Genomic DNA, 12,823 nt, shown 5'->3' with positions numbered 1-12,823 from the left:
TGGGTCTCAGCTAAAATATTTCCTATGAAAACTTTGCTTCCTTATTGTCTCTCACAGCATGCTGTGTGATTTAGCTTACTTGACAGTGCTGTCTCCCTCTCCACACCCAGGAAGATGCCGTATCTGCTCCATCGCCCACCGTGCGCCTGCCCAGCCCTAGCTCTGAACCGGGTACTCAGTGGGCATTGGTCACACACATGTGGAGCAAGGGAAGGCAACTGTGCTCTCTCATCAGACTATGAAAGGGAGTAAACCATGACTGGATGCTCCAGGGATGTCTGTGGGACCTGAAACTTAAGACAATTTGAAGGACCCTCTTTAAGAAAAATAAAAAATTACAAATCCAAAATTGGGTGTGAAAGTGGATATTTGCTTAGATTGAGAAAAATGACAACAAACTGTAGGACTCTTTTTTTTTTTTTTTGGTTGTCAAATGATCCTTTATTTTTCTTTTTCCTTTGCAGTTCTTAACTAGCGGTGCACTCCACTGTGCCACTGTTGATATCATCTATGACGTCGTGAGGGTGGTGGCCTATGGACTGGGTGGTCCCCAGGATCTCTTTAATGGTTCCAGAAAGTTCTCTAGCTAGAGACCGATGCCACATCTGCCGGGCAGTGTTGATGATCTCATCAAAAGTGATGTTTCCACTGTGCTTAATGTTTTTCTGCTTCTTTCTGTCCCTTGGTGGTTCCTTGAGGGCTTTGATGATCAGGGCAGAAGCAGAAGGTACCACCTGAATCTGAGCTTGTCTGTACTGAATGGTCAGTTTCACTGTAATCCTCAGACCCTTCCAATCACCAGTTGCCTTGGCGATGTCATCACCGACTTTTTTTGGAGACAGACCCAGAGGGCCGATCTTGGGGGCCAGGGCAGACGTGGCACCGACTTCCCCACTGGTGCACCTCAGGTACACGACATTGATCTCGTTGGGGTCGAATTTAGGCGGCATGGTGGAGGCAGCTGGTGTCGGATGAACCTGGATTTGGGACAACTGAAGAAAGTTGCACCTTTGCCTCCTCCCAGCCGAAAGCTGAAAGCTGTAGGACTCTTGAAGTTGAAATATTTCACAAATATCACAAGATACGGAAAAGTAATACAATGTTTTTATTAATTGCCTAGCACACTGCTGCAATACTTTTCTTTCTCTGCAGTTTTTGTTTGAATACTCTTTTCTCACCTCTTTATATAACAACAGTTTTGTCATCTTTTCTATATAGAAAAAGGAAAGTGAATTAAGTCTTTCCTCCAGATAATAAAAATAAGATTTATTATTGATGATTGGGATGCATAAAACATGTGACTTCACAACCAGACATACTGGCTGTTTGTAGGGCTGCTACAGTTTACAAACATATTCTGATAAGTCCTATTTGGCATAATTGTCACCAAAAAAGAAAAAAGGTATAGGATAGAATTGCATCACTGTATTATTACTGAATATTCCTAGTATATACGACTTGGTGTCTGTGAGAACTGAATCCTGCATTTAGAATTTTACACATAGAAGATTTTCCCATAGACTAGCTTTTGGCTCTGTACAATTCAAATCTTGTTTCTCCTCCACTACCCACATACTTCCACTGCCAGTTTCTGTAGGATGTATTCAAATCTGATACGAACTCTGGCCCTGCTCCTTAGTGCCACATGCCAGAGGAGAAGATACCATGGGCAATAGGAGGGTTCCTGGCAGCTACTTCCACACTGAGATGGCTACAGAAGTTTATTTAAAAAGTGACTGCAGGACTTCCCTGGTGGTCCAGTGGTAAAGAGTCTGCCTGCCAGTGCTGGAGACATGGGTATGATTCCTGATCTGGGAAGATCCCACATGTCGAGCAACAACTAAGCACCTGCGCCCCAACGACAGAGCCCACGCTCCACAGCAAGAGAAGCCACTGCAACGAGAAGCTCACGCACTAGAACGAGAGAGCAGCCCCAGCTCCCCGCAGCTGGAGAGAGCCCACGAGCAGCATGAAGACCCAGTGCAGCCAAAAAAATCATAGCAAAGAAATAACATTTTTAAAAAGTGACTGCAAACCACCTAATACACCCCCGCAGAATGCAAACCTAATCGTATCCCCTACTTACTTGCCCTTGGCCAGATCCTGTCAATGCCACTTCGTTGATGCTCTACCCTGGGGGAAGTGTGACAGAGTCTAAGCAGAAAGAGACCGCATTCCTAACTGAGTGTGGTTAAACTAACTTACTTTTCCAAAGTTGACCAAAACGTGAACAGCATTGCTAGCATCCCTTTCAGTACTTGTGCTGACGGGATGCCCTAAAGCTTAAGCTTCCTTCACGTCATGGTAAGTTTGTATCTTGGTTGTTATTGCATGTTGCCCCGGCACCTCTCCTGGCCCAGAGTACAGTGGTCCCCCTAATCTTTTTGTTTTCTACAGTTTCAGTTACCCTGTAGTCAGCCATGTCAGAAAACATCAAATGGGAAATTTCAGAAATAACAATTCATAAGTTTAAAATTACACACTATTCTTAGTAGCCGAAGAATTGATGCTTTTGAACTGTGGTGTTGGAGAAGACTCTTGAGAGTCCCTTGGTCTGCAAGGAGATCCAACCAGTCCATCCTAAAGGAAATCAAACTTGAACATCCATTGGAAGGACTGATGCTGAAGCTGAAGCTTCAATACTCTGGCCACCTGATGCAAAGAAATGATTCATTAGAAAAGACCCTGATGCTGGAAAAGACTGAAGGCAGAAGGATAAGGGGATGACAGAGGATGAGATGGTTGGGTGGCATCACCAACTCGATGGACATGAGTCTGAGCAAGCTCCAGGAGTTGATGATGGGCAGGGAAGCCTAGTGTGCTGCAGTCCATGGGGTCGCAAAGTCGGACATGACTGAGTGACCCAACTGAACTGAATAGTGTGATGAAATCTGAGTGTCCTGCTTCATCCCACCTCCTCCCACTGAGACGTGAATCATCCTTTCATTCAGGATATCTCTCCCATTAGCATTTAGTGGCCATCTCAGTTACTAGCATGACCATCATAATATTGTGGTACTTGTGTTTGAGTCACCTTTGTTTTACTTAATAATGGCCCCAAAGTGCAAGAGTTGTGATGCTGGCAATTCGGACACGCCAAAGAGAAGTCACAAAACGCTTTCTTTCAGTGAAAAGGTGAAAGTTCTACATTTAATAAGGAAAGAAAAAAATCCTATGCTGAGGTTGCTAAGATCTATGGTAAGAATGAAACTTTTGTCTGTGAAATTGTGAAAAGGAAGAGAAATTCATGCTAATTTTTTTTTTTTGTTTATTTTGTATTGGGGTATCGCCAATTAACAATGTTGTGATAGTTTCAGATGAAGAGTGAAGGGACTCAGCATATACATGTACCTAATCTCCCCTAAATTCCCCTTCCATCCAGACTGCCACACAACACTGAGAAGTTTGTGCTAGCTTTGTCGAAGCTCAGACTGCAAAAGTTAATGCCACAGTGTGTGATAAGTGCTTAGTTCAAATGGAAAAGGCATTAAATTTGTACCATAAGATATTTTGAGAGTGAGAGAGAGGGAGGGAACATGTTTATATAACTTTTATTCTAATATATTGTTATAATTGTTCCATCTCTTACTGTGCTAATTCATAAATTAAGCTCTTTCACAGGTATGCATGTATAAGGAAAAACATAGTGTGTATAGGAGACTACAGTCTCAGTCATCCACTGGGCGTCCTGCAACATATCCCCCTGGGTAAGGGGGACTGTGGTAGTTTGCTTAATAAATACAGACTGAGTGAGAAAAAGTGTTGCTTGGCTTCATTATCCAGGAGATATTCTTTTCCCCAGTAGATCTCATTGCCTTGATTTAAAGCTGGTGCTCAAGAAATAGTTCAGTAGAGTTGTTGGAGGCCATGGGAGGGGGGAAGAGGGGACCGCTAGGCAGGGTGAGTTTCCCATCCCCTCCTCACTGGGCAAAGAAGCCAATGCCAACACACCATCTGCCCTCATTAGCGGCCACGCTGCCCTGGCTGCCCTCTCTGGGTAATTCTAATTGGCTCCAATCAAGGAGAGCCGAGTCCAGGCTTTATTAACACTGACAGCAGCTCCTCTGTTAGAATCGCAGGTAGAAAGGTCACATTGGAAACACCATTTCGGAACGCAGAGTAATTACGGACAGAACTCAGTCTGGCTTTCACAGCTATGCTGAAGAATCTTTATTTATCCAGCCCTGCTGCTGGGGGCCTTCTGTGTCCTGCTTCTATTTTCTTCCTTGCTGTGAGGAAGGTTGGCCTTACGAGTCACACCTAAGTTTTTTCTTCATGGCTGAAGGTCCAGCAAACAAAACCAGTCTGGATCCCCAAGGGGCTCCACGGGGTTCCACTGCCGAAGAATTCGAGTCTAAAATCCCAGGGAAAGGAGAATGGGCTGCACTTCTAGACAAAAGATGAAGAATTCGAGTCTAAAATCCCAGGGAAAGGAGAATGGGCTGCACTTCTAGACAAAAGATGAAGAATTCGAGTCTAAAATCCCAGGGAAAGGAGAATGGGCTGCACTTCTAGACAAAAGCTGAAGAATTCGAGTCTAAAATCCCAGGGAAAGGAGAATGGGCTGCACTTCTAGACAAAAGCTGAAGAATTCGAGTCTAAAATCCCAGGGAAAGGAGAATGGGCTGCACTTCTAGACAAAAGCTGAAGAATTCGAGTCTAAAATCCCAGGGAAAGGAGAATGGGCTGCACTTCTAGACAAAAGCTGAAGAATTCGAGTCTAAAATCCCAGGGAAAGGAGAATGGGCTGCACTTCTAGACAAAAGCTGAAGAATTCGAGTCTAAAATCCCAGGGAAAGGAGAATGGGCTGCACTTCTAGACAAAAGCTGAAGAATTCGAGTCTAAAATCCCAGGGAAAGGAGAATGGGCTGCACTTCTAGACAAAAGCTGAAGAATTCGAGTCTAAAATCCCAGGGAAAGGAGAATGGGCTGCACTTCTAGACAAAAGCTGAAGAATTCGAGTCTAAAATCCCAGGGAAAGGAGAATGGGCTGCACTTCTAGACAAAAGCTGAAGAATTCGAGTCTAAAATCCCAGGGAAAGGAGAATGGGCTGCACTTCTAGACAAAAGCTGAAGAATTCGAGTCTAAAATCCCAGGGAAAGGAGAATGGGCTGCACTTCTAGACAAAAGCTGAAGAATTCGAGTCTAAAATCCCAGGGAAAGGAGAATGGGCTGCACTTCTAGACAAAAGATGAAGAATTCGAGTCTAAAATCCCAGGGAAAGGAGAATGGGCTGCACTTCTAGACAAAAGATGAAGAATTCGAGTCTAAAATCCCAGGGAAAGGAGAATGGGCTGCACTTCTAGACAAAAGATGAAGAATTCGAGTCTAAAATCCCAGGGAAAGGAGAATGGGCTGCACTTCTAGACAAAAGATGAAGAATTCGAGTCTAAAATCCCAGGGAAAGGAGAATGGGCTGCACTTCTAGACAAAAGATGAAGAATTCGAGTCTAAAATCCCAGGGAAAGGAGAATGGGCTGCACTTCTAGACAAAAGATGAAGAATTCGAGTCTAAAATCCCAGGGAAAGGAGAATGGGCTGCACTTCTAGACAAAAGATGAAGAATTCGAGTCTAAAATCCCAGGGAAAGGAGAATGGGCTGCACTTCTAGACAAAAGATGAAGAATTCGAGTCTAAAATCCCAGGGAAAGGAGAATGGGCTGCACTTCTAGACAAAAGATGAAGAATTCGAGTCTAAAATCCCAGGGAAAGGAGAATGGGCTGCACTTCTAGACAAAAGATGAAGAATTCGAGTCTAAAATCCCAGGGAAAGGAGAATGGGCTGCACTTCTAGACAAAAGATGAAGAATTCGAGTCTAAAATCCCAGGGAAAGGAGAATGGGCTGCACTTCTAGACAAAAGATGAAGAATTCGAGTCTAAAATCCCAGGGAAAGGAGAATGGGCTGCACTTCTAGACAAAAGATGAAGAATTCGAGTCTAAAATCCCAGGGAAAGGAGAATGGGCTGCACTTCTAGACAAAAGATGAAGAATTCGAGTCTAAAATCCCAGGGAAAGGAGAATGGGCTGCACTTCTAGACAAAAGATGAAGAATTCGAGTCTAAAATCCCAGGGAAAGGAGAATGGGCTGCACTTCTAGACAAAAGATGAAGAATTCGAGTCTAAAATCCCAGGGAAAGGAGAATGGGCTGCACTTCTAGACAAAAGATGAAGAATTCGAGTCTAAAATCCCAGGGAAAGGAGAATGGGCTGCACTTCTAGACAAAAGATGAAGAATTCGAGTCTAAAATCCCAGGGAAAGGAGAATGGGCTGCACTTCTAGACAAAAGATGAAGAATTCGAGTCTAAAATCCCAGGGAAAGGAGAATGGGCTGCACTTCTAGACAAAAGATGAAGAATTCGAGTCTAAAATCCCAGGGAAAGGAGAATGGGCTGCACTTCTAGACAAAAGATGAAGAATTCGAGTCTAAAATCCCAGGGAAAGGAGAATGGGCTGCACTTCTAGACAAAAGATGAAGAATTCGAGTCTAAAATCCCAGGGAAAGGAGAATGGGCTGCACTTCTAGACAAAAGATGAAGAATTCGAGTCTAAAATCCCAGGGAAAGGAGAATGGGCTGCACTTCTAGACAAAAGATGAAGAATTCGAGTCTAAAATCCCAGGGAAAGGAGAATGGGCTGCACTTCTAGACAAAAGATGAAGAATTCGAGTCTAAAATCCCAGGGAAAGGAGAATGGGCTGCACTTCTAGACAAAAGATGAAGAATTCGAGTCTAAAATCCCAGGGAAAGGAGAATGGGCTGCACTTCTAGACAAAAGATGAAGAATTCGAGTCTAAAATCCCAGGGAAAGGAGAATGGGCTGCACTTCTAGACAAAAGATGAAGAATTCGAGTCTAAAATCCCAGGGAAAGGAGAATGGGCTGCACTTCTAGACAAAAGATGAAGAATTCGAGTCTAAAATCCCAGGGAAAGGAGAATGGGCTGCACTTCTAGACAAAAGATGAAGAATTCGAGTCTAAAATCCCAGGGAAAGGAGAATGGGCTGCACTTCTAGACAAAAGATGAAGAATTCGAGTCTAAAATCCCAGGGAAAGGAGAATGGGCTGCACTTCTAGACAAAAGATGAAGAATTCGAGTCTAAAATCCCAGGGAAAGGAGAATGGGCTGCACTTCTAGACAAAAGATGAAGAATTCGAGTCTAAAATCCCAGGGAAAGGAGAATGGGCTGCACTTCTAGACAAAAGATGAAGAATTCGAGTCTAAAATCCCAGGGAAAGGAGAATGGGCTGCACTTCTAGACAAAAGATGAAGAATTCGAGTCTAAAATCCCAGGGAAAGGAGAATGGGCTGCACTTCTAGACAAAAGATGAAGAATTCGAGTCTAAAATCCCAGGGAAAGGAGAATGGGCTGCACTTCTAGACAAAAGATGAAGAATTCGAGTCTAAAATCCCAGGGAAAGGAGAATGGGCTGCACTTCTAGACAAAAGATGAAGAATTCGAGTCTAAAATCCCAGGGAAAGGAGAATGGGCTGCACTTCTAGACAAAAGATGAAGAATTCGAGTCTAAAATCCCAGGGAAAGGAGAATGGGCTGCACTTCTAGACAAAAGATGAAGAATTCGAGTCTAAAATCCCAGGGAAAGGAGAATGGGCTGCACTTCTAGACAAAAGATGAAGAATTCGAGTCTAAAATCCCAGGGAAAGGAGAATGGGCTGCACTTCTAGACAAAAGATGAAGAATTCGAGTCTAAAATCCCAGGGAAAGGAGAATGGGCTGCACTTCTAGACAAAAGATGAAGAATTCGAGTCTAAAATCCCAGGGAAAGGAGAATGGGCTGCACTTCTAGACAAAAGATGAAGAATTCGAGTCTAAAATCCCAGGGAAAGGAGAATGGGCTGCACTTCTAGACAAAAGATGAAGAATTCGAGTCTAAAATCCCAGGGAAAGGAGAATGGGCTGCACTTCTAGACAAAAGCTGAAGAATTCGAGTCTAAAATCCCAGGGAAAGGAGAATGGGCTGCACTTCTAGACAAAAGCTGAAGAATTCGAGTCTAAAATCCCAGGGAAAGGAGAATGGGCTGCACTTCTAGACAAAAGCTGAAGAATTCGAGTCTAAAATCCCAGGGAAAGGAGAATGGGCTGCACTTCTAGACAAAAGCTGAAGAATTCGAGTCTAAAATCCCAGGGAAAGGAGAATGGGCTGCACTTCTAGACAAAAGCTGAAGAATTCGAGTCTAAAATCCCAGGGAAAGGAGAATGGGCTGCACTTCTAGACAAAAGCTGAAGAATTCGAGTCTAAAATCCCAGGGAAAGGAGAATGGGCTGCACTTCTAGACAAAAGCTGAAGAATTCGAGTCTAAAATCCCAGGGAAAGGAGAATGGGCTGCACTTCTAGACAAAAGCTGAAGAATTCGAGTCTAAAATCCCAGGGAAAGGAGAATGGGCTGCACTTCTAGACAAAAGCTGAAGAATTCGAGTCTAAAATCCCAGGGAAAGGAGAATGGGCTGCACTTCTAGACAAAAGCTGAAGAATTCGAGTCTAAAATCCCAGGGAAAGGAGAATGGGCTGCACTTCTAGACAAAAGCTGAAGAATTCGAGTCTAAAATCCCAGGGAAAGGAGAATGGGCTGCACTTCTAGACAAAAGCTGAAGAATTCGAGTCTAAAATCCCAGGGAAAGGAGAATGGGCTGCACTTCTAGACAAAAGCTGAAGAATTCGAGTCTAAAATCCCAGGGAAAGGAGAATGGGCTGCACTTCTAGACAAAAGCTGAAGAATTCGAGTCTAAAATCCCAGGGAAAGGAGAATGGGCTGCACTTCTAGACAAAAGCTGAAGAATTCGAGTCTAAAATCCCAGGGAAAGGAGAATGGGCTGCACTTCTAGACAAAAGCTGAAGAATTCGAGTCTAAAATCCCAGGGAAAGGAGAATGGGCTGCACTTCTAGACAAAAGCTGAAGAATTCGAGTCTAAAATCCCAGGGAAAGGAGAATGGGCTGCACTTCTAGACAAAAGCTGAAGAATTCGAGTCTAAAATCCCAGGGAAAGGAGAATGGGCTGCACTTCTAGACAAAAGCTGAAGAATTCGAGTCTAAAATCCCAGGGAAAGGAGAATGGGCTGCACTTCTAGACAAAAGCTGAAGAATTCGAGTCTAAAATCCCAGGGAAAGGAGAATGGGCTGCACTTCTAGACAAAAGCTGAAGAATTCGAGTCTAAAATCCCAGGGAAAGGAGAATGGGCTGCACTTCTAGACAAAAGCTGAAGAATTCGAGTCTAAAATCCCAGGGAAAGGAGAATGGGCTGCACTTCTAGACAAAAGCTGAAGAATTCGAGTCTAAAATCCCAGGGAAAGGAGAATGGGCTGCACTTCTAGACAAAAGCTGAAGAATTCGAGTCTAAAATCCCAGGGAAAGGAGAATGGGCTGCACTTCTAGACAAAAGCTGAAGAATTCGAGTCTAAAATCCCAGGGAAAGGAGAATGGGCTGCACTTCTAGACAAAAGCTGAAGAATTCGAGTCTAAAATCCCAGGGAAAGGAGAATGGGCTGCACTTCTAGACAAAAGCTGAAGAATTCGAGTCTAAAATCCCAGGGAAAGGAGAATGGGCTGCACTTCTAGACAAAAGCTGAAGAATTCGAGTCTAAAATCCCAGGGAAAGGAGAATGGGCTGCACTTCTAGACAAAAGCTGAAGAATTCGAGTCTAAAATCCCAGGGAAAGGAGAATGGGCTGCACTTCTAGACAAAAGCTGAAGAATTCGAGTCTAAAATCCCAGGGAAAGGAGAATGGGCTGCACTTCTAGACAAAAGCTGAAGAATTCGAGTCTAAAATCCCAGGGAAAGGAGAATGGGCTGCACTTCTAGACAAAAGCTGAAGAATTCGAGTCTAAAATCCCAGGGAAAGGAGAATGGGCTGCACTTCTAGACAAAAGCTGAAGAATTCGAGTCTAAAATCCCAGGGAAAGGAGAATGGGCTGCACTTCTAGACAAAAGCTGAAGAATTCGAGTCTAAAATCCCAGGGAAAGGAGAATGGGCTGCACTTCTAGACAAAAGCTGAAGAATTCGAGTCTAAAATCCCAGGGAAAGCAGAATGGGCTGCACTTCTAGACAAAAGATGAAGAATTCGAGTCTAAAATCCCAGGGAAAGGAGAATGGGCTGCACTTCTAGACAAAAGCTGAAGAATTCGAGTCTAAAATCCCAGGGAAAGGAGAATGGGCTGCACTTCTAGACAAAAGCTGAAGAATTCGAGTCTAAAATCCCAGGGAAAGGAGAATGGGCTGCACTTCTAGACAAAAGATGGCAGGTCCTTGGTGCTTCTGTGCTAAGCAGCTTCAGTCGCGTCTGACTCGCTGTGATCTTGTGGACTGTAGCCCGCCAGGCTCCTCTGTCCATGGGGTTCTCCAGGCCAGAATACTGGAGTGGGTTCCCATGCCCTCCCCCAGGGGATCTTCCTGACTCCGGGATTGAAGCTGCATCTCTTGTTTCTCCTGCACTGGCAGGAGGATTCTTGACCACTAGCACCACCTTTACATGTATTGGTGTATGAGAACCAAGGACACTTCACACTTTCTGGCAGCTGCTTAGTATGTGCAGCTCATCTGCGACACTTAGGTGAAATCTTCCCTGATCCTCAGGCAGTGAGTCGCTCCTCTCTTTGTGCTCCCACAGCATCTGGCTCATGTCTCGATTACAGGACTCGTCCCACTGTATTTTATTTATTTGCTTAGCCATCTGTCTTTCAAGATGGACTGCCAACTCCTTGAGGGCACTGACAAAATCATTCGTATTTATATTCTTGGTTTATTCCCTAGCTCAGGCCCTGGCACTTGGTAAATATTTATTGTATGATTCTCCAAATGAAGGGAGTGGAAGACTGATAATATTGTGAACCAGTGTGGGCATAGAGTTGTACAGTAGAAACAGCATGTCAGAGTGGTTAATTTGGGCCTTTGGTGTCAAACTGGTTTAGATTCCAGCTCCACCACTATGTTAATTAGGATTAGGTTTGGCTGTAAATGACAGAAAACCCAAAATAATGGTGGTTTAATCAAGCTGGGTGTTTATTTCTCTTTCATGTAAAAGTTGAGACGTGGTTACCTCAAGATGGCTGAGTGGACTTGGCTCCATGGAGTCCGTGGAAACCCAGGCTCCTTCTACCTCGTGGCTCTGCTATTTGTGGCCTTGGTCATGTCACGGCTCAAGCTGGCACCCTTCCAGCTCCAGCTCTCAGGTCAGCATTCCACCAGCAGGAAGGAGGAAAGAAGACTGACATTTCCAGGAAGTTGCACAGAGCATCTTTTATACTTTTTATTTTGTACTGGGGTATAGCCGATTAACAAACAATATTGTGACAGTTTCAGGTGAACAGCGAAGGGACCTAGCCATACATGCACATGTATCCATTCTCTCCCAGACTCCCCTCCCATCCAGGCCACCATACAACAGTGAAGAGAGTTCCCTATGCTGTACAGTAGGTCCTTGTGTACAAAGCATTTTTGCTTACATCTTGTTATCCATGATTTAGTCACATGGACTTGAATAGCTTCAACAAAATCTAGCAAATAAATATAGTCTTGATTCTAGAAGGCCACATATTCAGCTAATAATGGGAATCTATTATTCTACAAGGAGAAAATGGATTTTAGAGGATGTGGTTGTTTAGTCGCTAAGTTCATGTCTGACTCTTTGCAGCTCCATAGACTATAGCCTGCCAGGCTCCTCTGTCCATGGGATTTTCCAGGCTAGAATACTGGAGTGGTTTGCCATTCCCTTCTCCAGGGGATCTTCCAGACCCAGGGAGCAAACTTGCGTCTCCTGTGTCTCCTGCGTTGGCAGGCAGATTCTTTACCATTGAGCCACCAGGGAAGCCCTTAGAAGAAAATAGTCCCTGTCATACTTGCTTACTAATCATGTGACTTTGGGGAAGTGAATTAACCTCGCTGATTCTCTGTTTCCTCATTCAAGAGTTTGAGGAATGCAAGCAGATGCCTTAGCAAAGCACCTGGGACTTAAATGGTTCAGTTTAATGATTATTATTACCGTGGTGCGGCTAGGCTGGCAAAAAGAGGCGTCCCTAGTGGGGAGCTTGTGCACTCCAGTCAGACTGTCTGAATCTGGTCTTAACTAATACCACTTACCTGCTATATGACTTGGGGTTAGTTACTTGACCTTTCTGAGCCTTTTCTCATCTATAGAATTTCTCATCCATAGAATGGGGGTAATAATACTCCTTTCTTCATAAAGTTATGTGGATCATTTGAGATATTTATGTAAAGCATTTTGCTTAGTACCTAGCAGTAAATACTCTTCATAGTTGGCTTCTTCTATTGTCAGTCAGGGCAAACCCTGAATGACCTTTGGATGGGCCATGAAGAGGATGATGGAGAAAATTCCATAGGATTCTGCCCAGCCACGAGACTCCAAACTCAATTCATTCTAAGGGGGTGGGACCACTGCTGTAACCACGAGGCAATAAATTAACTTGGTCAACAGCGACTGCACGAGTACGCTTGCATTTTGAATTGCCTCCAAATGGAGCTGACTTTCAATGCAATGAGAACGTCCTCTGTCTTCCTGCTTGTTTCTATTTCCCAAGGCTGTCAGTAGTTCTCACCAACTGGGGGCTTTTCCCAAAGGGGTCAGGTAAGAAGCTCTGGGAGGAGGAGTGTGGAGAGCCAGAAGGGATTTCTGGCTGGGGCAGGACTGAGGGGGGTTGTGCATTTGGGTTGGGACTTCTGTCCCTTCAGGCAGAAGTTGCAGGAAAGCAGAAAATATGCCAGGATCAGGTTAGACAGAATGCAACTTGATGAAATGAGCAAAATCTACCATATCGCTTCTGCTCAGCCTCCTGGGATTAGTGGTTA

General features: G+C 44.2%; 1 pseudogene; it reads right to left on the bottom strand.

Moving 5' to 3' along the window:
* Positions 1–467: 467 nt before the first annotated feature.
* Positions 468–980, bottom strand: LOC615482 (60S ribosomal protein L12 pseudogene; annotated as a pseudogene).
* Positions 981–12,823: the final 11,843 nt, after the last annotated feature.

Source organism: Bos taurus, chromosome 3 (assembly GCF_002263795.3).
Source record: "Bos taurus isolate L1 Dominette 01449 registration number 42190680 breed Hereford chromosome 3, ARS-UCD2.0, whole genome shotgun sequence".
Taxonomy (NCBI): Eukaryota; Metazoa; Chordata; class Mammalia; order Artiodactyla; family Bovidae; genus Bos; species Bos taurus.
This window is presented reverse-complemented; position numbering and strand designations above follow the sequence as displayed.